At 36.8% G+C, this 21,474-nt stretch overlaps 2 pseudogenes; one reads left to right on the top strand and one right to left on the bottom strand.

Moving 5' to 3' along the window:
* The window catches only part of LOC102958651, a 95,687-nt pseudogene that overhangs the window by 31,476 nt on the left and 42,737 nt on the right, over nucleotides 1–21,474 (top strand).
* On the bottom strand, nucleotides 20,514–21,378 carry LOC102967135 (annotated as a pseudogene).

The raw sequence follows: 21,474 nt of genomic DNA, 5'->3' as shown, positions 1-21,474 counted from the left end.
CTGAATCCAGAAGTAATAGATAATCTGAACTGACTAATAGGAATGAAATTGAATCAGTAAAACAAACAAATAAACAAACAAAACAAAACTCCCAACAAAAAATCTAGGACCATATGGCTTCACAAGTGAATTCTACCAAACATTTAAACAAATGTTTTTAATGTTTATTTTTGAGAGAGAGAGACAGAGCACAAGTGGGGGAGGGACAGAGAGAAAGAGAGAGACAGAATCCAAAGCAGACTCCAGGCCTTGAGCTGCCAGTCCAGAGCCTGACGTGGAGCTCAAACTCGTGAACTGTGAGATCATGACGTGAGCCAAAGTCAGATGCTTAACTGACTGAGCCACCCAGCGCCCTCTACCAAACATTTAAAGAAGAGTTAATATCTATCCTTCTCAAACTATTCCAAAAAAAGTAGAAAAGGAAGGAATGCTTATAAATTCATTCTATTAAGCCCACCATTACCCTGATACCAAAACCAGACAAAGACACTACCAAAAAAAAAAAAATATATATATATATATAATATGTATATATGTATATATATATAATATGTATATATATATACATATTATATATATATATAATATGTATATGTATATATATATATATCCATCCATCCCTGATGGACAGAGATGCAAAAATCTTCAACAAAATATTGGTAACTGAATTCAACAATACATTAAGAGGATCATTCACCACAATCAAGTGGGATTTATTCCAAGGATGCAAGGATGATTCAATATCCACAAATCATGTGATACACCACATTAGCAAAATGAAGGATAAAAAAGCCATACAGTCTTAATAGATGCAGAAAATCCATTTAATAAAATTCAATATTATTCATGGTAAAAAGCTCTCCACAAAGTAGGTATACATACCTTAATATAATAAAAGCCATATATGACATACCCACAGCTAACATCATACTTAATGGTGAAAATCTGAAAGCTTTTCTTCTAAGATCAAGAGAAGGATGTCCACTCTCACCACTTTCATTCAACATAGCACTGCAAGTCCTAGCTACAGCAATCAAACAATAAAAAGAATTAAATCATCCAAATGGTAAGGAAGAAGTAAAACTGTCACTATTAGCAGATGATATGAAACCCAAAGTCTCCACCAAAAATAATATTAGAATAGTAAATGAATTCAGTAAAGTTGTAGGATACAAAATTAATATACAGAAATCTGTTGCATTTCTATGCACTAATTACAAAGTAGCAGAGAGAGAAATTAAGAAACTAATCTAATTTACAATTGTATCAAAAAGAATAAATACCTAGTAATAAATTTAACCAAGAAAGTGAAAGACCTGTATTCTGAAAAGTGTAAGACAGGGATGAAAAAAATTGAATATGATACAAGTAAATGGAAATATATGTATCATCTTAGAAGAATTAATATTGTTAAAATGTCCATAGTACCCAAAGCAATCTACAAATTCTATAATATTCTATTCTATTCTATTCTATTCTATTCTATTCTATTCTATTTCTAGAAAGAGTGCAAGCAGGGGAGAGGTGCAGAGAGAGAAAAAGAGAATCCTAAGCAGACTCCATCTCAGCATGGAGCCCAACATGGGGCTAAGTACCATGACTCTGGGATCATGACCTGAACTGAAATTAAGAGTTGGATGCTCAACCAACTGAGCCACCCATATGCCCCAGCAATCTACAAATTCAGTGCAATCCCTATCAAAATACCAACAGCATTTTATACAGAACTAGAACAAATAATCCTAAAAATTTGTATGTAACCACAAAAGACCCCAAATAGCCAAAACAATCTTAAGAAGAAGAAAGCTGGAAGTATCACAATTCCAGATTTCAAAGTATACTGCAAATATATAGTAATCAAAACAGTATGGTACTGGCACAAAAATAGACACATGGATCAATGGAACAGAATAGAGAGCCCAGAAATAAATCCATGTTTATAGCATCAATTAATCTATAACAAAGGAGCAAGAATATACAATGAGAAAAAGATAATCTTTCCAAAAAATGGTGTTGGGAAAACTGGACAGCTGCATGCAATATGAAACTGGACCATTTTCTTACACCATACACAAAAATAAACTCAAGTGAATTAAAGACCTAAATGTAAGACCTGAAATGATAATACTCCTAAATGAGAACATAGAGAGTAAACACTTGGACATTGGTGTTCACAGTATTTTTCTTGACATGTCTTCTCAGGCAAGGGAAACAAAAGCAAAAATAAACATTGTGATTACATCAAACTCAAGAGCTTTTGCACAATCAAGGAAAGCATCAAGAAAAGGAAAAGGCTACCTACTGAATGAGAGAAGAATTCTGATAAGGGGTTAATATCTAAAATATATAAAGAAATCATAAAATTCAACACACACAAAAACCTGCCACAAATAATCCAATTAGAAAATGGGCAGAAGACCTGAACAGATTTTTTTCTAAAAACATACAGATGGCAAACATACATGAAAAGATGTTCAACATCACTTATCATCAGGAAAATGCAAATCAAAACCACAGTGAGATACTACCTTACACCTGTCAGAGCGACTAGTATCAAAACGACAAGAAATAACAAGTGTTGATGAGACTGGAGAAAAAGGAACTGTCTTGCACTGTTGGTGTGATGCAAATTGGTGCAGCCACTGTGGAAAATACGGAGTTTCCTCAAAAAAATTAAACAGAAGTACCATACAACCCACTTATTCTATTTCTGGGTATTTACCAAGGAAAACAAAAACACTAAGTTGAAAAGATGTGTGCATCCCTATGTTTATTGCAGCATGATTGATCATACCCAAGATTTGGAAGCAACTTAACTGTCCATCAATAGATAAATGGATAAAAGAAGAAGTGGTATATATACAGAATGGAATATTACTCAGCCATTAAAGGAATGAAATCTTGCCATTTGCAACAACGTAGCTGGATCTAGAATGTGTTATGCTAAGTGAAATAGGTGAGACAAAGACGAAGACAAATACTGGATGATTTCCCTCATACATGGAATCTAAAAAATTAAACCAAAAGCAGAAACAGATCCATGAGTACAGAGAACAAACTCATAGTTGCCAGAAGGGAGGGGGCAGGGAGGATGCGCAAAATAGTTGAAGGGGATTAGGAGGTACAAACTTCCAGTTATAAAATAAGTCATGGGATGAAAAATACAGCAGTATATAGTCAATAATACTGTAATAAAGTTGTATGGTGACAGATAGTGATTACACTTTTCATGGTGAGCATTTTGTAACGTATATAATTGTCAAATCACTATGTTGGATGCCTGAAAATAATGTAATTGTAATACCACATATCAGTTATACCTCAATTAAAAACAAAGAAGCTGGTCATCCAAATGACTTGTTTAAACAAATTTTTTAAAGGGGAGAAGAGATTAGGTTACAGACATACATACTCTTGGTGCCTCTCCATTCAATATGGCACCTTTAGGCACATAACTAACCTACATAACATGTACCTGGGTCCAGGTCATTGGGATCCAATCATGAGATGGTCCAGGTCCTGGCCCTGATGACATCCTATTGATGTTGAGTGCCATCACAACAGGGCTGGTCCTGCTCTGCCCCTTTCCATCCCCACTCCACTGGAACAGTCAGTGTCAGTGATCAGAAAATCCTCTGCCACACAGATATCACAGTTACCTGTTTTCTGACCACAGAAAGCACTTGGTGCTCTGGCACTGGAAGGTGCTATGGCACACTCTACATGTCACTGCCATTTATTTATACCCACTGCTTGCAGACACACCAGCAGAGATTCTAGAACAGAGCATCGCTAGGAAAATACCTTTGAAACAAGATTAATCACTGGAGAGGTTTAAAGCCAACACTAGATCAAGGCCAGGGTTTGGTTCTCTTTGAAGGATCTGCTATCTGTCTTTTTTGGGCTTAATAGGAGAAGAGAAAGTCTTTGGAAGCAAGATCTTTTTATTTGATGCCTTATTGGTTTCCTGCATAGTCAATTCCATTTTGTCCTTTTATAAAAGTTTGTAAAACATTTTTTAAAAGTGTTTATTTATTTATTTTGAGAGAGAGAGCATGTGAGCAGGGCAGGGGCAGAGAGAGAGGAAGACAGAGAATTTCAAGCATGCTCTGTGTTATCAGCCCAGAGCCCAACACAGGACTCAATGTGGGGCTTGAACTCATGAACATGAATTCATGACCTGAGCCAAATTTAATAATAATTATATATATATATATATATATATATATATATATATATATATATATTTATACACACATATATATATACACACACACACATACACACATCTAATTTATATATGCATATATATTGTGTGTGTATATATATATATATATATATATAGTTTCAAAAGTATATATATTTCCAATGTGAGTAGCATTTCTTAATTTTTTACTCAACAGCATCTCCTTCAGTCTGCACTAGTGTGAAATTTCTTGGCTGGCTCCTTTTCTCTGCCAGAGGTGAAGCCAAGTGGAAAAAACAGTCAACATTTTCCATTTCTTTGGCCCAGATGACCAGGATTGGGCATTTTGCTCAGCTCTGCATAACAAGCTACACAATGTACATATAAAAAATAAAATTGAATGAAGTAAGAGTAGGAACATATAAAACACTGCTTTTCCTTTTATTTGATGTAGCTATCAAGCTATTCTCTATCTGTCATTGTGGTAAAAAGCACACATTATTGCATAGGCATTGTGTTATATTTCTGGTCATATATGTACATTTAACTTCATACACACAAAAGGTAATAGTTATAAGATACAACATCATGTAAAATGTATTCTTAAAATGTGTTCTAGTAACATAGGCTCTATGTTTTATGCAAGCTACATTTCATGTTTAAAATCTTTCTTGTTTTAGCACTGACTAGTATATAATTTATTTATTCTAATTTAGTAAGGAGTTTCAGAATAGCATGTTTAAATAATGGTCAAATTTTACCATAGGTCAATTCTGATCTAGTATGCAGGGTCCAATTCCAATGGAAGCTGTTACTTTGTCCCTCTTATTAAGGTCAGCAAAGATAGAATTCTATACATCTTAATCATATCTCCTATGACTAATTCAGCCCATAGGATTATAACCATGAATATTTTATATGTAACTTCCAGTAATAGTGCTCATTCTATCAATCAATATCAAATTAACCCCAAGATTACTGAAAATCTGGAATAAAATATAAAATATTGAATCATTCATTTTTAATAACATAGGTTATAAATGTGTATTGCTCTGGAGAAATGACTCTTGATTTTGTAATGCAATATTTATGAGAGAGTTTGGAACAGTGGAGAAAGTTCTGCCTTCTTTCCTCCATGTTGGAAGATCTGCTCCGTGGGAACAACTTGCTGCCATCATGCATAGGATGTTGTTCCACCTGTGTTTTGTATTCCTGAAGCCACCCAGTGCCAATTCAACTTGAAGAAATTCTATTTAATGTAGTCTAACACTTCAATTTAAAGGTTTTTCTTTAATGTTTATTTATTTTTTAGAGAGAGAGACAGAGCAAGAGCAGGGGAGGGGCAGAGACAGGGAGGCCCAGAATCTGAAGCAGGCTCCAGGCTTTGAGCTGTCAGCACAGAGCCTGACACAGGGCTCGAACTCACAGACTGTGAGATTATGACCTGAGCCCAAGTCAGGCGCTTAACTGACTGAGCCACCCAGGCACCCCTCTAACACTTCAATTTAATAAACATTTAATGAGCAAAGCAGAATGCTAGGTTGTATTAATAAGGTGTCCCTTAGTTGTAAGGAAAGACAACTCAGGTTTATTTGTGTGAAGTCTCATAGAGCCTATGTTAGCAGGACAGGCTGGCCTCACTGGAACAACAGAGCTGCCAGACATCTCTTTCCCTTCCCTTGACTTGCAACACCCCTTTCCTTTCTGTCTTCTGTTTCCTTTTCTTTTTTTTTTCATAGCATGGCATTTTATCCCTGCCATATTTTTGCTTCATTCTGCCTTTTGTCAGCTTCCTTTCTGTTCTCTGACCTGCTTATACATGACCCATCAGAGCTACCCCCAAATAATACTTTCTATAATAAATATATATGTGTATATATATATACATATACATACATATGTGTATATATATATACGTATGTGTATGTATATATAAAACAGTTTCTAGAAATAGTTATTTTTGCTTTTGTTTCCCTTGCCTGAGGAGGCATACCTAGAAAAACGTTCCTATGGGTGATGTCAGACACATTTCTGCCTATGTTTTATTCTAGGAATTTTATGGTTTTAGGTCTTACATTTAGGTCTTTAATCTATCTTGATTATAGTATGAGAAAATGGTCCAGTTTCTTTTTTTTTTTTTTTTTTTTTTTTACATGTACTCATCCAATTTTCCCAGTGATGCAGGCAGGCTGGGTCTGAGGACCATGGTGGGTGCTGGGTTCCCGTGGGACCAGCTTAGAGTGTCCTTGGCTTCATGCAGGATGGAAATCAAATGTGAGCCAGCAGGAAATGAAAGCAGAGTTTATTGAAGATATGAGTCTTGTCTTTGCTTGGGGCCTGGGGGGTTTTTATGTGGTCTGGGGCACATGTCCTCTCAGGAATCCAGGAATTAGTTGGAACAAAGCCGAGGATCCAGGTGATATTCCTTAGAGTCAAGGAATATCAAGATAACTATGTATCAAGATATCTAAGACCTGGAGATCTGGAATATGCATGTGAAAGCTTCTTGTGGTCATTCTCACCTGGTCCTTCTTAGATGTTATCTATTCTAGAGAAGTCATTGACTCCTTATCTCTTACGAGGAGGACCTATGCTATTTGCATTACAAGGCGTGTGTAGAGTGGGGTGGGGTGCAGGTCCTGGCAAGAATAGAAGCCAGAAAAGAAGCAAAGGGGGAAAAAACAGCTTTTTCTCTCTTTGGGTTTCTTTGATTTCCCTGTCTCACCAGCACTGTTGGTTGAACAGACTGTGTCTTCCCCATTGTATAGGTAGCTTTCTGTCAGCCCCAGAGGACTGCCAGCTCACAGGCCAGTGTTCAGGATGGATTCCACTGCATGGTCCCAGCCTGATGCAATGAGGTGGCTTGCCTGGTGTCTCAGTAGGGGACAAGGAGCAGCGCCATTAGTGATGATAGCCTTGGTGTGAGGAAAAGAGGTGCTGCACAGCCACCTGCAAGAGACAGACAAATCTTAAATCCCGGATTAAAATGCTGACAAGGTAAGAGATCTCCTGAGACACAGATTAGAGAGCTCCATAAAATAAGCAGGCCCCTGTTTTCTGGAAGACAGTAAAAACAGACAAATTGGCTCAGGGGATGCTGGGGAAAGATTATGGTATAGAGAAAGAAAGGCTTACAAAGCTCAAAGCCATCTTGTACAAATGTCTCCTAGGATGATCAATCTGTGGCCATCAGCCCAACACTCAGTCATGTAATATGTGAACACTTAAATGCACAACAGTACAGGCACCAAAGGGCCTACAGAACCAGGGGTGCACACAGGGCTAGTATTTTTGAGGACCTATTGTTTTCAAGGTACATTGCTGGAGGCTTTGCAAATACTATTTAATTTAATTTAACTTAATTTTTAGTTCTAGACTTGTGTTTAGTTCTAGACTTCTCTGTCCAATTTCCTTGCTTACTTTGTGCCATACTCTAGAATTCATTACTTTTCCCTATACACACAAGAGTTAGAGGGAACTACTTCCCTCCGAAAGTCAATAGTTGAGATGAGGAACTTGCCTTGTCCCCACATGCTCTGAATTTCCCTTAGCCCAGGCTTCTGACTCATACTTCATACCCTCAGTGCCTCTTACTCCTATCAGCTCTGGGCTCTGAGGCTCTCAGTGAGCTCTTCGTTTCTCCTCAAGCAGCTGCTTCCTTCAACCAGAGCACGCAATCTATTTCCCAAAGCTTCACCTTTTAAACCTCCCCTTCCAATGCGTGGGATGAGCTCTATCAAAAAGACATTAGTTTTGGGGTGCCTGGGTGACTCAGTTGGTTAAGCGTCCGACTTTGGCTCAGGTCACGATCTCGCGGTCCATGAGTTCAAGCCCCGCATCGGGCTCTGTGCTGACTGCTCAGAGCCTGGAGCCTGTTTCAGATTCTGTGTCTCCCTCTCTCTCTGACCCTCCCCCGTTCATGCTCTGTCTCTCTCTGTCTCAAAAATAAATAAACGTTAAAAAAAAAATTAAAAAAAAAAGACATTAGTTTTTATAGAATTTTGGAAAACAAAGTACAGAGAAGATAGCATATTGCATTATTTATTCTCTTAGAGCTCACTGCTTTGTATCTGTTTGTTTATGCAAATAAGGAAAATGTTTGCATCATCCTCTCCATACTAATAGATTCCAGTTTATGAAGTAGAAAGTCATTTGAGATTAGAAACAGGTAAAACATGTACACAGAAAGTTAGGAAATGGAAGGATGAAAATCTTTTAAATTTAAAAATAGTTGTCAGGGCACCTGGGTGACTCAGTTGGTTAAACATACAACTGTTGATTTTGGCTCCGGTCATGATCCCTGGGCCATTGTATCAGGCCCTGAGTTCTGGCTCCGTGCTAAGCACAGAGCCTGCTTAAGATCCTCTCTTTCCCTTCCTCTGCCTGTCCTTTGCTCATGTGCATATGCATGTGCACATGCTCTCTCTCTCAAAAAAAATTTTTTTAATATAAAAATAAAAAGAAAAATAATTGTAGGGTGCTTGGCTGGCTCGTTCAAAAAGAGTGCGACTCTTGATCCACATTGGGTGTAGAGATTACATAAAATAAATAAATAAAATTTTTATATGTTCACTTTTTAAATTATTATTTTTAAAGGTTTTTATTTACTTAAGTAATCTCTACACCCAGTGTGGGCTCGAACTCACGACGCTGAGATCAAGAGTCACACGCTTTTCTGACTGAGCCAGCCAGGTGCCCCCAAATCTTCACTTTTAAAAAAATAAAATAAATGGTTGTGAAGTAATTGAGGGTTAAGTTTTTGCTGTTTTGAAGCTTTGATCTAATGGCACTATTTGGATTTATGAATAAATGTTTTTTTAAGTAATCTGAGTATAAAGTGCAAATTTGGATTTTTTTTTTTTTTTTTTTTTTACTTGTGCAGGATTCTCTCCAGCTAGTCTCCCAATTTCCTGGATGTGATTGAATGCCATAAAAACAATCAAACCAGTTTTGTTTTTTTTTTTAACTTTTATTCAGTTTTGAGAGACAGAGAGAGACAGAGCATGAACAGGGGAAGGGCAGAGAGAAAGGGAGACACAGAATCCGAAGCAGGCTCCAAGCTGTCAGCTCAAAGCCTGACATGGGGTTTGCGCCCACGAAAGGTGAGATCATGACCTGAGCCCGAGTCAGGCGCCCAACCGACTGAGCCACCCAGGCGACCCAATCAAAACAGTTTTTAACCTACCTGAAGCATTTTCTGTCTTCTAGGTTTAGCTAATTCTAAATGTTGTATCTTGAATACAGTGAATTATGTTGCATAAGAAATTCATTATAACAGTTTAGATAGTTTAGCAATTCATCTTTTTAATGAAAAGTATGTGCAATCGCATACAATTATATTAGAAATATTTTCCACATATCTAGATATATTTTAGTCTTTTTTTTTTTTTTTTTAAAGTAAGCTCTACACCCAACAAGGGGCTTAAACTCATGAACCTGAGGTCAAGAGTCACATGCTTTACCTACTGAGCCAGCCAGGCACCCCTAGATATTTTAAATCAGACTATTGTCTCAATCTGGAATGCCCTTCCACTCATTATATAAATAAATTCTTTATAAATTAAAAATACACACACACACTACATAAGTACATTCTTACTATAAAAATGGAAATAGTATAGGGCTATATATATAAAATATCTTTTCACCATTAATGTTAAAAATTCTTTATGTGTAGAGCATTGACATGCCAACTGAAAAGCTAAGTTTCCCAGGTTTCCTTGCAGCTGTGTAGTCACATGACATAGTTCTGCCAATGAGATAGAAGTTTACTGGGAAAGACTTTTGGGAAAGCTGTTTTTTCTCTGAGAAAGAGATAAACACATGTGGAACACATTTATTTTCTTTTTATCTTCTTCATGACTAGAATTTGGAGATAATTTGGAGGTGAGTGCAAGGACAATCTTGTGACTGTTAGTAGGGGAGGTGTACCTGAGAGATGGTGGGATCAAAACTAGGAAGAGCCTATGGCCTGGATTTATGTGATCATAAATGTTTATGTTAATGTTCCTGTTCTAGGCAGCTACATATTACATACTTCCAGCCCCCCATACCAGACCCATCTAGAGATAGTGTGTATTTTTTGAGACCCATCTAGATTCATACCACATTAAATTTTTATCCAAGGTTTTTTTTCCCAAAAATTGGATTATATTATATATATAATATATATATTACTCTGAATCTCATTTATTGTATAATATATACAATATATTATATTATATATAATTATTACATATTATATATTAATTATAAATTAATATTATATTATAAATATTATTAAATTATTAAATATCTAATTATTTATTAATGTATTTAATAATTATTATTAAATTATTAATTATTTAATTATTAAATTGGTGGATTATTAATTTATTAATATTAAATATTAAATCGTTAAATGTTATAAATTAATATATTAATTATAAATATATATTATGTATATGTATGTATATTATATATATTGTTTATATATATAATTATATATATATAATTTTATATATATAATTATATATATAATTATATAATTATATATATATATATATATATATATATATATATATATATATTACTCTGAATCTCCTTTATTGACTTAACAATATGGTCTAGATATCTTTCCATGATCAGTACAAGAGGAGTTATCCTTTTTTAAAAATCATTTTAAACAAAAGACATTTTTTTCTTTTAAAAGTGACACTTGCTTATTCAAGCTATACAGAAAAATTTCAAGTAAAAAGCAGCAAATGTCCCTAAATCCCACTATTTTTAAATAACCAGTATTATTGTTGGTGAGCATGATTCCTATCAGCTCTCCCTGAAAATACTGGGAATTGTTCTCTTACACTACCACCTCCATGTACATGTGTATACACATTGACATGCATGCACACACATACAAATACACACAAATATAGACATGAATATACATACACACAAATACACATAGGAACATGCATGCAAACACAACACAAAATGACACAAACACATGTAAATTTACACACCTGCTCACATGGGAGAGTGAGAAACTTACAAAATCAGAACCTATCAAAAAGTGCTTAATTTTAGTTGAATTAAACTGAAAAACTATTAGAATACCTTTAGAAGTTATGACTAGGGCACCTGGGTAGCTCAGTCGGTTAAGTGTCCGACTTTGGCTCAGGTCATGATCTCGTGTTTCATGGGTTCAGGCCCCTTGTTGGGCTCTGTGCTGACAGCTCAGAGCCTGGAGCCTGCTTCAGATTCTGTGTCTCCCCCTCTCTCAGCCCCTCCCCTGCTTGTGCTTTCTCTCTGTCTCTCAAAAAATGAATAAATGTTAAAAAAAAAAATTTAAGAGTTACGACTAAAATTGTTATAGAATACCAGAGAGCGATACCCAAAATTCAAACCAGATATCATTTTTAATGCCCATAAAAGTTATAGAATTAATAGCAGAAATAGTTGAAGCCAGAACGTCATATTAATATCTTCTTTTGCTAAAGAATCTGTATATTTAGCATTATAAATTATAATATTTAACAGATTTATTAGATTAACAATGTAGCCTTGTGATTCCAATTTAAAATGTAGAATTGAGTAATTGATTTAAATTTATTAATTTAAGTAGAAATTTTACTGTGTATATAATAGTATTAGAACATTTAGTGGACCTTAAGTTTCACCATATTTTTAAGTTTAACTAATTTAGTTCATAAGAATGATTTAATTACTTGAGAAGGTTTGTATTACAGACAATCAAAGGACTTAAAAGAAAGGCAACATATTAAATTTATAAACCCTGTTTAAAACATTTCAAATAAATTCAGTTTCTGTGTCTCCCTCTCTCTATGCCCCTCCCCCGCTCTCACTCTGTCTCTGTCTCTCTCAAAAATAAATAAAGATTAAAAAGAAGTCTTTAAAAAAAAGGGGCACCTGAGTGGCTCTGTCGGTTAAGCGTCCAACTTTGTCTCAGGTCATGATCTCATGGTCCATGAGTTCAAGCCCTGCATTGGGCTCTGTGCTGACAGTTTAGAGCCTGGAACCTGCTTCAGATTCTGTGTCTCCCTCTCTCTCTGCCCCTCCCCTGCTCTTGCTCTGTCTCTGTCTCTCTCAAAAATAAATGAAGATTAAACAAAAATCTTTAAAACATTTAAAATAATTTAATTGACTGCATTTGAGAGTGTGACCAAATATGAATTGAAGGCCATTAAAAGTGAAAGTACAAATCTGCTAGACTTATAATGGCATAATGAGATTTGTAAGCTGAAGTTAAATGCTTAAGGAATGAAATTAGATTCTGTAAATTAATAAACTGATTATTCAGTTTTAAAACCCAAGTAACTTCTAAACTGTCTTTTCTGTGACCATAAGAAAACTCACATTTATGTAAGAAGAGAAACTAAATGAAGCAAAACTTAAAGAAATGTCAACTTTGGATAACTGTTTCTTCCAGTTGTTAAGAAGTTATTCAGATATCTTCTAAAATTAAGACAAAAGACTATGAAAACCATTAAGGATTTGTAGTCATTATGTTTTTATTGTTCTTTAAAATTATGTGTTAGTTTTAACATTGAAAATGTTTCTGCTATGAAATATAATATTTACCAACCATGCCAGTGTGCCTGGGACTGAGGGGTATACTAGAACTCACGGCTCTCTGTGCTGAACCCAGTAACCTTGGTCACTCTAATGGAAGGCATTATAGCATAGGTGCTAAGACTATAGATTGTTACTAACACCTGCATTTGAGACTTGAATCTTCAGCTTATTTTCTATTTATCCTGGGTAAATGGCTTATTTTCACACCTCTGTTTTCTCCTCTCTGAAGGAGGAGAATGTATTCTCATTGTAACTCAGAGGGAAACCTTCACAATGTCTGGAGCCCTTGATGTCCTGCAAATGAAAGAGAAAGATGTCCTCAAACTACTTGCAACAGGAACCCACTTAGGTGACATGAACCTTGACTTCCAAATGGAACAGTACATCTGCAGAAGGAAGAGTGATGGCATCTGCATCATAAATCTGAAGAGAACATGGAAGAAGCTTCTGCTGGCTGCTCATGCCATTGTTACCATTTAAAAACCAGGTGGTATGAACATGATATCTTTCAGGAACACTGGCCTGTAGACTTTGTTGAAGTTGGCTGCTGCCACTGGAGCCCCTCCTTTTGTGGGCCGCTTCACTCCTGGAACATTTGCTAACCAGATCCAGGCAGCCTCCCTGGTGTCTTCAGGAGGTTACTGATAGCAGGGCTGACCACCAGCCTCTCACAGAAGCGAAGAAACAAACAGTGAATATCCTAGAGGATTATTATGAAAATTAAATGAGTTACTATATGGAAAGCACCTACATTAATACCTAGAGTGTGGTAAGCACTAAATATATACTAACTGCTATTGCAAGCTCCCTACAGAAACATCAGTTATTGGACAGGTCATCTTTATTCTTCATTTTATTTTATTTTTTTAAAGATTTTTTTGTTTAAGTAATCCCTACACCCAACATGGGGCTCGAACTTACAACCCTAAGATCAAAAGTCACATGCTCTACTGACTAAGCCAGCCAGCTGCCTCTGTTCTTCATTTTATTATGTACTAAGCTGGTGCATGTCTTTTGTCTTTTTTCCCCCTCATTATTTCTTCCTAGAATATATATGCATGGTGGAAGGAGAAGAGCCATCTTGGTATAAGAGGGGTTCATGAGAATCATAGCTACATACTAGAGATTCTAGAGCAGAAAGCTAATTGGATCTTTGACAGCTCCTTGGAAGAATAAAAAAAAAAAATAACCATAATTTGTTTAAACGTTTGTTAGGTTTCCTGTTATACACAATTGAAAATAATTCCTACTGTTACAAACTATTCATTTAATTTTTAGTAATGAAAAAATGTGGAGTATTTTAGTAGTTCTAATGTCATTTTGAGTTGGGGTCAAAAAATCCCATTTTTGAGATTTGCTCCAATATTGATGTATGTACTACTGAAAAGAGCAGGATACTGTTTCTTCTTTGATGGTGAAAAAAAAAAAGTTTAAGAAGTCAGGTCACCATGATCAAGAAAATCTTGTCATCTTCAATGATAATTACATGAGTCAATGGGGAGAGCCATAGTAGGGGAGAGAGAAACTGGTAATGGGCTGTTCTCCATACAAAAATGGGGATTATATTTTGTCTCTTTCTGCCAGGCATTCAAATGACCATTTTCAAATTTTTGAGAATGAGATGTTCTTAAAAATTATTTTCTTTTATAGTTTTCTGTTGCCTACTGTTTTATAATATGCATAGTGAGATAATAAATTTGAAAACAGGTAATTAAAACAAGAAAGCATAAAATAGTTCAACTCCAGAGAAAGGACTATGGCCAGTATTGGTTTGGGATTGAGAATAAATCTGTACCTGTTGTTGTTATTCCTAAATTAGAGTTGCCTGGTAACTCTACCCAGCTGTTAATTAAGCACTTAGGCAGCCACAGTCATTAACTCTTTCAGGTCCCCAGGATACTATTTAGTTATTGCTTCAATTTTCTGTACTAAGCCGACTAATAGGCAATGCCTTAAAACATTGAGAATAACTGGTTCATAATATATTTTATCCTCTTTATGATTAGATGGAAAAAGCAATTCTAATTTAGTTCCCTGTTCATTTTAATTTGGGTTAGCAGATGTTCTATGCATACTGAAGTCAACTATTTAATTTGCATTATAGAAGAATATAATAGCAATTTCTCAGGGTTTGCGTGTGTGTGTGTGTGTGTGTGTGTGTTTTGTTATAGTGTGGTTTTAATTTCCTCCAAAATGTTGCTATAAAAATAGAATACATTTTATTTTCTAATTCGCGAAGAATATCCCAAGAACAAAATTGGGTTCGTAAAATTCAAGCAATATTTTCAAATTAGATTTGTTTGAAGAGGGAATGAGGGAAATAGAGAAAAAAAGTACAGCAAGGGAAAGAAGGAAAGTAAAGAGAACAGTGAAGCTCTCAGCTTGCCAACAAGGATGTGGATCCACTTTGAGAAAGGTTTGTGGTAGGTGGGGGGAGCAGTTCACATGGAAAACATTCCTATTTCTAGTATGATATTACATTTTAAAAACTTATCTTCCATATATTCTTTTGTGTATATTAAGGAGGATTTTTGTACAAGCTACCATCTGAACAAATGGAAGGGAACGTACATATCAGTATTTTAGTTTGGTAATTGTAGGTTTCCAAGTCTTATTTAGAGTTAATCAAAAGTAAAGGCTTGCTGTTTTAAGCTTCTAAGTTTTGGGGTAATTTTTTATGTGTTAATAGATAACATATCATAAGATTGTCTTGATGGAACACCTGGGTGGCTCATTTGGTTGACCATCCTACTCTTGATTTTGGCTCAGGTCATGATCCCAGGGTCGTGGGATCAGGCTCCACATCATGCTAAGCATGGAGCCTGCTTAAGATTCTCTCTCTCTCTTTCACTCCCTCCCTCTCTCTCTCTCTCTCCCCCCTTCTGCCGCTCTTCCCCATTCACATGCACTCTCTCTCTCACACAGGAAAAAAAGAGCATCTTGATGACTACATGAAAGCAAATGAATAATACAGATTATCATTATTAGCTTGTTCTATCAGAACTTTGGTCAGGAAGTAACTTCTTTCATATAGATTGTACCTATTCTGTTGACAAGCTCAATTTAAAAAAAAATTTTTTTTTTAATGTTTATTTTTGAGAGAGAGAGACAGAGTGTGAGTGGGGGAGGGACAGAGAGAGGGAGATGCAGAATCTGAAGCAGGCTCCAGGCTCTGAACTATCAGCACATAGCCCGATATGGGGCTCAAACTCACAAGCTATGAGATCATGACCTGAGCCAAAGACGGACGCTCAACTGACTGAGCCACCCAGGCACCCGGACAAGCTCAATTTTTTGATGTTTTGATAACTTTCAGTTCTTATTTTAAATTTCCCCAAATTCTCTCATCACTTGTAAGTTAGAGGTTACAGACGTTTCTACTTTCACTTCGTATTGGAAATATATGATTGGCAAAAATACATTACTGGATCTTACAGTAAACATAAATTACATCAATAAAGTATTCAACTACTCTCTAAAAACCTGTATATAGATGAATCCCCCCAAAATAGTTTCTGGCTTGTATGCTAAAAAGTCACTTTAGGAAAGCCTACATATTCTCTGTAGGGGTTTTATTAAAGTGTGGTTACTCTGTAATCTGCCATATTTGGGACTATTTTTCAAAGGCCACTGAGCCTTATCAGTAACAACTTCATCTTTACATCCTCTGGTGAATAATGGTTACAAGATAGTATTTTAATTGTCTAAGGCCTAGATCTCAAACTCAATTCCTTTAGGGGCTGAGCACGTCAAGAAGATGAACGGGGTGAGCTGAATGGGGAGCTGAGGTCCTCCAGGAGCCACAAATATTCAACTCACGTCAGTGTCCTCATGCAGGCTTTCAATGCTGGGTTACCAGATTCTTCTAGCTTCAAGAGAAGATGGAAATCTTGCTTTTTATTTATGTTTTTAAAGAATTTTTGAGAGAAAACTCTCCATATTTTATATTTTTTAAAGTTTATTTATTTATTTTGAGAGAGGCAGAATGTGAGCAGAGGAGGGGCAGAGAGAGCAGGAGAGTCCCAAGCAGGCTCCATGCTGCCAGCAGAGGCCAACACGGGTCTTGATCTCCTGAATCTGAGATCATGACCTGAGCCAAGTTTAAGAGTTGGGCCCTTAAGTGACTGAGCCACTCGGGCACCCCCAAACTCTTCATATTTTAAAATATTGTTGGGGTGCCTGGGTGGCTCAGTCAGTTAAGCATTAAACTTCAGCTCAGGTCATGATCTCACAGTCCATGGGTTTGAGCCCCGCATCGGGCTCTGTGTTGACAACTTGGAGCTTGGAGACTGCTTCGGATTCTGTGTCTCTCTCTCTCTCTCTCTGCCCCTCCCCCACTCATACTTTGTCTCTGTCTCTGAAGACTGAATAAACGTTAAAAATTTTTTTAAATAAATAAAATATTGTTTCATTTGTCTGAAACACTTGCAAATGGAATAAAATACATCTGTGAACTGTAGTCATTTCCCGGGTATCAAGAGATGAGAGGGAAGCTGAGTGTATAGACTGCAAAGTTATTATTTTGTGGACAAAACCTCTGTCTACTGGAAGAAATGTTCAGAAGCTCGTGTTACACATATTTCCAGGTGTTGGATACATAATGCATAGTTTCTATAAAGAGGCTAGCTCTAACACTGCATCATCAGACAACTAAGTGTTTAAAGTCTTCTCATCAAGGGTTCTCATTCATACAGACAAACTAGTTTAAATTTCCAAGAAAGACATTTCTCCCGTGCCTATAATCACTTTCCTGTGGATTCACAGTGGCTGGTGTTACGACACAGCTGTTTAACCAGCTGCAAAAACAATAAGTGGAAGCCATGTAGAAAAGGTCATCTGTCAGTTGGTTAGCACTGATTCATCATCCTAAGGGCCAGGAAAGCTGGGGCTCTATCATCATCACCTCAGGAATGTCAGCAACTTGCAGGGCCAAAACAAATGTACTCTACTTTTGACCTTTACTCTTCACTCTCATAATGTTTGTTACTCTATTTAGCATAGCTGCTCATGTAAAATGTGCATCTATTGTCATAATCTCAAGAATATTACTTCATTTTATTTTTTATTTTTTTAACTTCTATTCATTTTTTTGAGAGATGGAGAGAGACAGAGCGTTAGCGGGGGAGGGGCTGAGAGAGAGGGAAACAGAATCTGAAGCAGGCTCTAGGCTCTGACCTGTCAGCACAGAGCCTGACGTGGGGCTTGAACTCATGAACCATGAGATCATGACCTGAGCTGAAGTAGGACAACCAACTGACTGAGCCACCCAGGCACCCCTAAAGAATATTATTAATGCATAATTACATGACAGGAGCTACCTTTTGAATTGTTGGAAAATGAGAGAAGATGACATCTTTAGCCTCTTCCAGGTTGGCTCATGTTCTGCTATTTCTACCCTATGTATTGCTCTTCTTATAGCTACCTTTTTGGACCTATTGATTACTGGCTATTGAAAAGAATCATACAGAATACTTTGTTTTTCTGATAGGTCTGTTGGGTAAGATTTATTGCATCCTAATTTTGACCTGGAAAATATTCTTTCCCAATGAAACTGCAAAGAGAATGGTTCCATTAACTGTATATATTACTCATTGTACAAAGTGTATCTTCAGGATGCCTGGGTGGCTCGGTTGGTTAAGTGTCCAACTCCAGGTCATGGTCTCATGGTCTGTGATTTTGAGTCCCGCATTGGGCTCTGTGCTGACAGCTCAGAACCTGGAGCCTGCTTCAGATTCTGTGTCTCTTTCCCTCTGCCCATTCCCTACTCACTCTCTGCCTCTCTCTCTCTCTCAAAAATAAACATTAAAAAAATTTTTTTTAAGTTTATTTTAAAAACTTAATAAGTGGTCAGACTTTCCCAGCTGCTATTGATAATAAAATGTTGAGCAAGACTCTAAATTAGTAATGTCAATCCAAGTGGAAGGAAGACAATTGATCGCTAACAATACTTACTTTTATATATAGGAAAAATCAATAGTTTTATCTGTTTTACATATGGTACACAATGGGCATTCTTCATTAGCCTATAAACAAAGATTAACACATTTAATATTAGCAATTCTTTAAAGAATTGGAATATTTTGTTAAAAGCAAGGTTAAGCAATTTGTATTCAGTAAATGGTGAGTCCGTTGTATTTCTTTTGTCTTCTGAAAGAGAATTGCAAAGTACATGTGAAATAGCCTCTCCCAGTCCAATCCTCCTGCACATGACACCTATAAACTCTGGGCAAAAATAAACAACTAGAGGTATTGGAAACTAAAAGCAGGTAGAAATTGGGTCTACAGTTGGAAGAGGAAAATTGCACTGAGTGAGTTTCTCCATTTTTAAAGACTCTCAGTTTGAGGACAAGCCCTAGAAGGGGTAGCTAAAACCCCTGTGCACAGAGATAAGTGTATTGGCTTGAAGAACCAGAGGACAGAGTTCAGAGCGACCACAACAGCAGGACAACAAAGGAGAACATCCTGGAAAGGAGAGAGCCTGAGAGGGGATCCCCAAATTCTGTGTATGAACTCTGCCCAAATCTCTGGTTGGGCCCTAAACCATGCATACATGGGGAAGGCTAGCTGAGCAGCCCAGGTAAGCCTTAAAAAAAAAAAAAAAAAAAAAAAAAAAAAAAAAAAAAATTGAATAGTGATTTCAGATGTACACCCACTGCAGGGAAGACAAAGTTTGAAGTTTGGTTCCACCCAAGCAAACTGCCTACTGAAACAGAGGAATGGGACCAGAATGGGGTCACATGCCCCTGTCCTAAGTACAGCAGAAGTCAGGGCAGTGATGGTTTGCCATTTTCAGTCTTTTTATGGGTAGTAGATTGCACTAGAAAGGATGCAGAGGGTTGGTTGGAAAGCAGATAACGTAGAGGGTCTATAACTTTACAAAATTGAGAGAATATAGTTGAGGTAACGGAAGCAATTCAATTCTGTTGTACTGAACTAGGAAACTTAAAAAAAAAAGACAAGCTTACAAATTTATTTAATGTAAGTTTTATGTGGTATGGGAGCCTTCATAAGGAAATAAAGACCCAGAGAAATAACTAGACTTGTGTACTTTTATGCTAGGTTTGATGAAGAGTGGCAAGTCAAGGAGAAATGGAATGTTACGGTTAAGGAATGAGTGCTGTAAACTGGGGGGAACCCTGCAAGGCCTGTTTGTTGGGATTCTTCTTGGCTCCCTTTTGACCTTGGCTCCCTTTAAAATTTGAACCAAATTTTAACTCACTATATGGCAATCATACCTGCTGTATAATTTAAAACTTTTTATTGTGAAAATGTCAAACATCAACAAAGATTGATATTATGAATTTCTGCATATCCATTATTTGACTTCAACAATTGTCAACATTTTGTCACTATTGTTTTCTTCTGTATTTTAAATTTTATTTCCCCTGAAATTTTAATTTAATAGTTGTAAATGTACATAAAAATGGAAAGGATAGTATAGTGAGTTCCCATATACCTTTCACCTAAATTTACTAATCACTAATATTTTGGTATATTTGCTTTACTTCTCTCAAATATATATATATTTATATATATATATATATATATATATATATATATATATTCTCTCAAAAGTGTGTGTGTGTGTGTGTGTGTGTGTAGTTTCTTTTCTAAAACATTTGAAGGTAACCTGCAGAGAACATTATACCTTGCCACTGTATCAGTTAACTTTTATTTTATTTTATTAGAAACTGTTTATTTTCCATCAACTTCATTTCCATTTTGTTTGCCTTTGTAGAAGAACAGCTTAAGACTACTCAGTGGTGGTTCCTGCCCATTCAGTGACCTGAGCAGTGGAAGCTGCAGACCAGTCTTCACTGGCAAGCTCAACACCCCAGTCTTCAGTGGGGAACTGCTGAACAGGCACAGAGGCACCTGCATGCCTTCAGACCAGTCCGAACTTCTGGGTGAGTAGCGATGAACTCAGGAGCTGGAGCAGTCCATTCACCTAGAAATTCCTCCTTGGTCACAGCCTTTTCAGTGTTGGCCTGCTCTTCCTTTTCAATCTCTTCAGGATCCCATTAGAAGTAGAGCTAAGGTATGACCTCCTATGTGTATTCATGGGAAATGGTACCTTGCATGCGCAGAACTTTCTGGGCCAGCATCCACCACATCAGACCCACTGAGTGAGCTCCCTTGCTGTTGCGTGGGATGACAGTGTCCATGTAGCGCAGAGGAGAGTCTGTGTTACACAGAGCAGTAGTAGGCAGGTCAACATCAGATGCCTCTGTGAGAGGCTGGTGGTCAGCCCTGGGATCAGTAACCACCAGAAGTCTTGGCTCCTGGAAGGCTGCCTGGATCTGGGTAGCGAAGTGGCCAGCAATAAGAGTGGCTCTAACAGAAGCAGCAAACTTCAGCACAGCTCGCTGGCCAGTATTCCTGAATGATATGACACTGACATCAGCTGGGCTTTCAATGGCAGTAATGGCTCGAGCTGCCAGCAGAAGCCTCTCCCAGGTTCCTTTCAGATTTATGATGTAGATACCATCACTTTTCCTTCTGTAGATGTACTATTCCATTTGGAAGTCAAGGTTGGTGCCACCTTAATGAGTTCCTGCTGCAAGTAATTTGAGGACATCCTTCTCCTTCATTTATAGGACATCAAGGGCCCCAGACATTGTGAAAATTTCCCTTTAACTTACAACAGGAACACAAAACAACACCATACGGACCCCTCCCTGGGTAGCGCAAAAGGCTGTATCAGTTAACTTTTA

This window comes from Panthera tigris, chromosome C2 (genome assembly GCF_018350195.1).
Source record: "Panthera tigris isolate Pti1 chromosome C2, P.tigris_Pti1_mat1.1, whole genome shotgun sequence".
In the NCBI taxonomy this organism is placed as follows: domain Eukaryota; kingdom Metazoa; phylum Chordata; class Mammalia; order Carnivora; family Felidae; genus Panthera; species Panthera tigris.
Note: the sequence above shows the minus strand (reverse complement) of the source record. Positions and strands in the feature narration are given on the sequence as shown.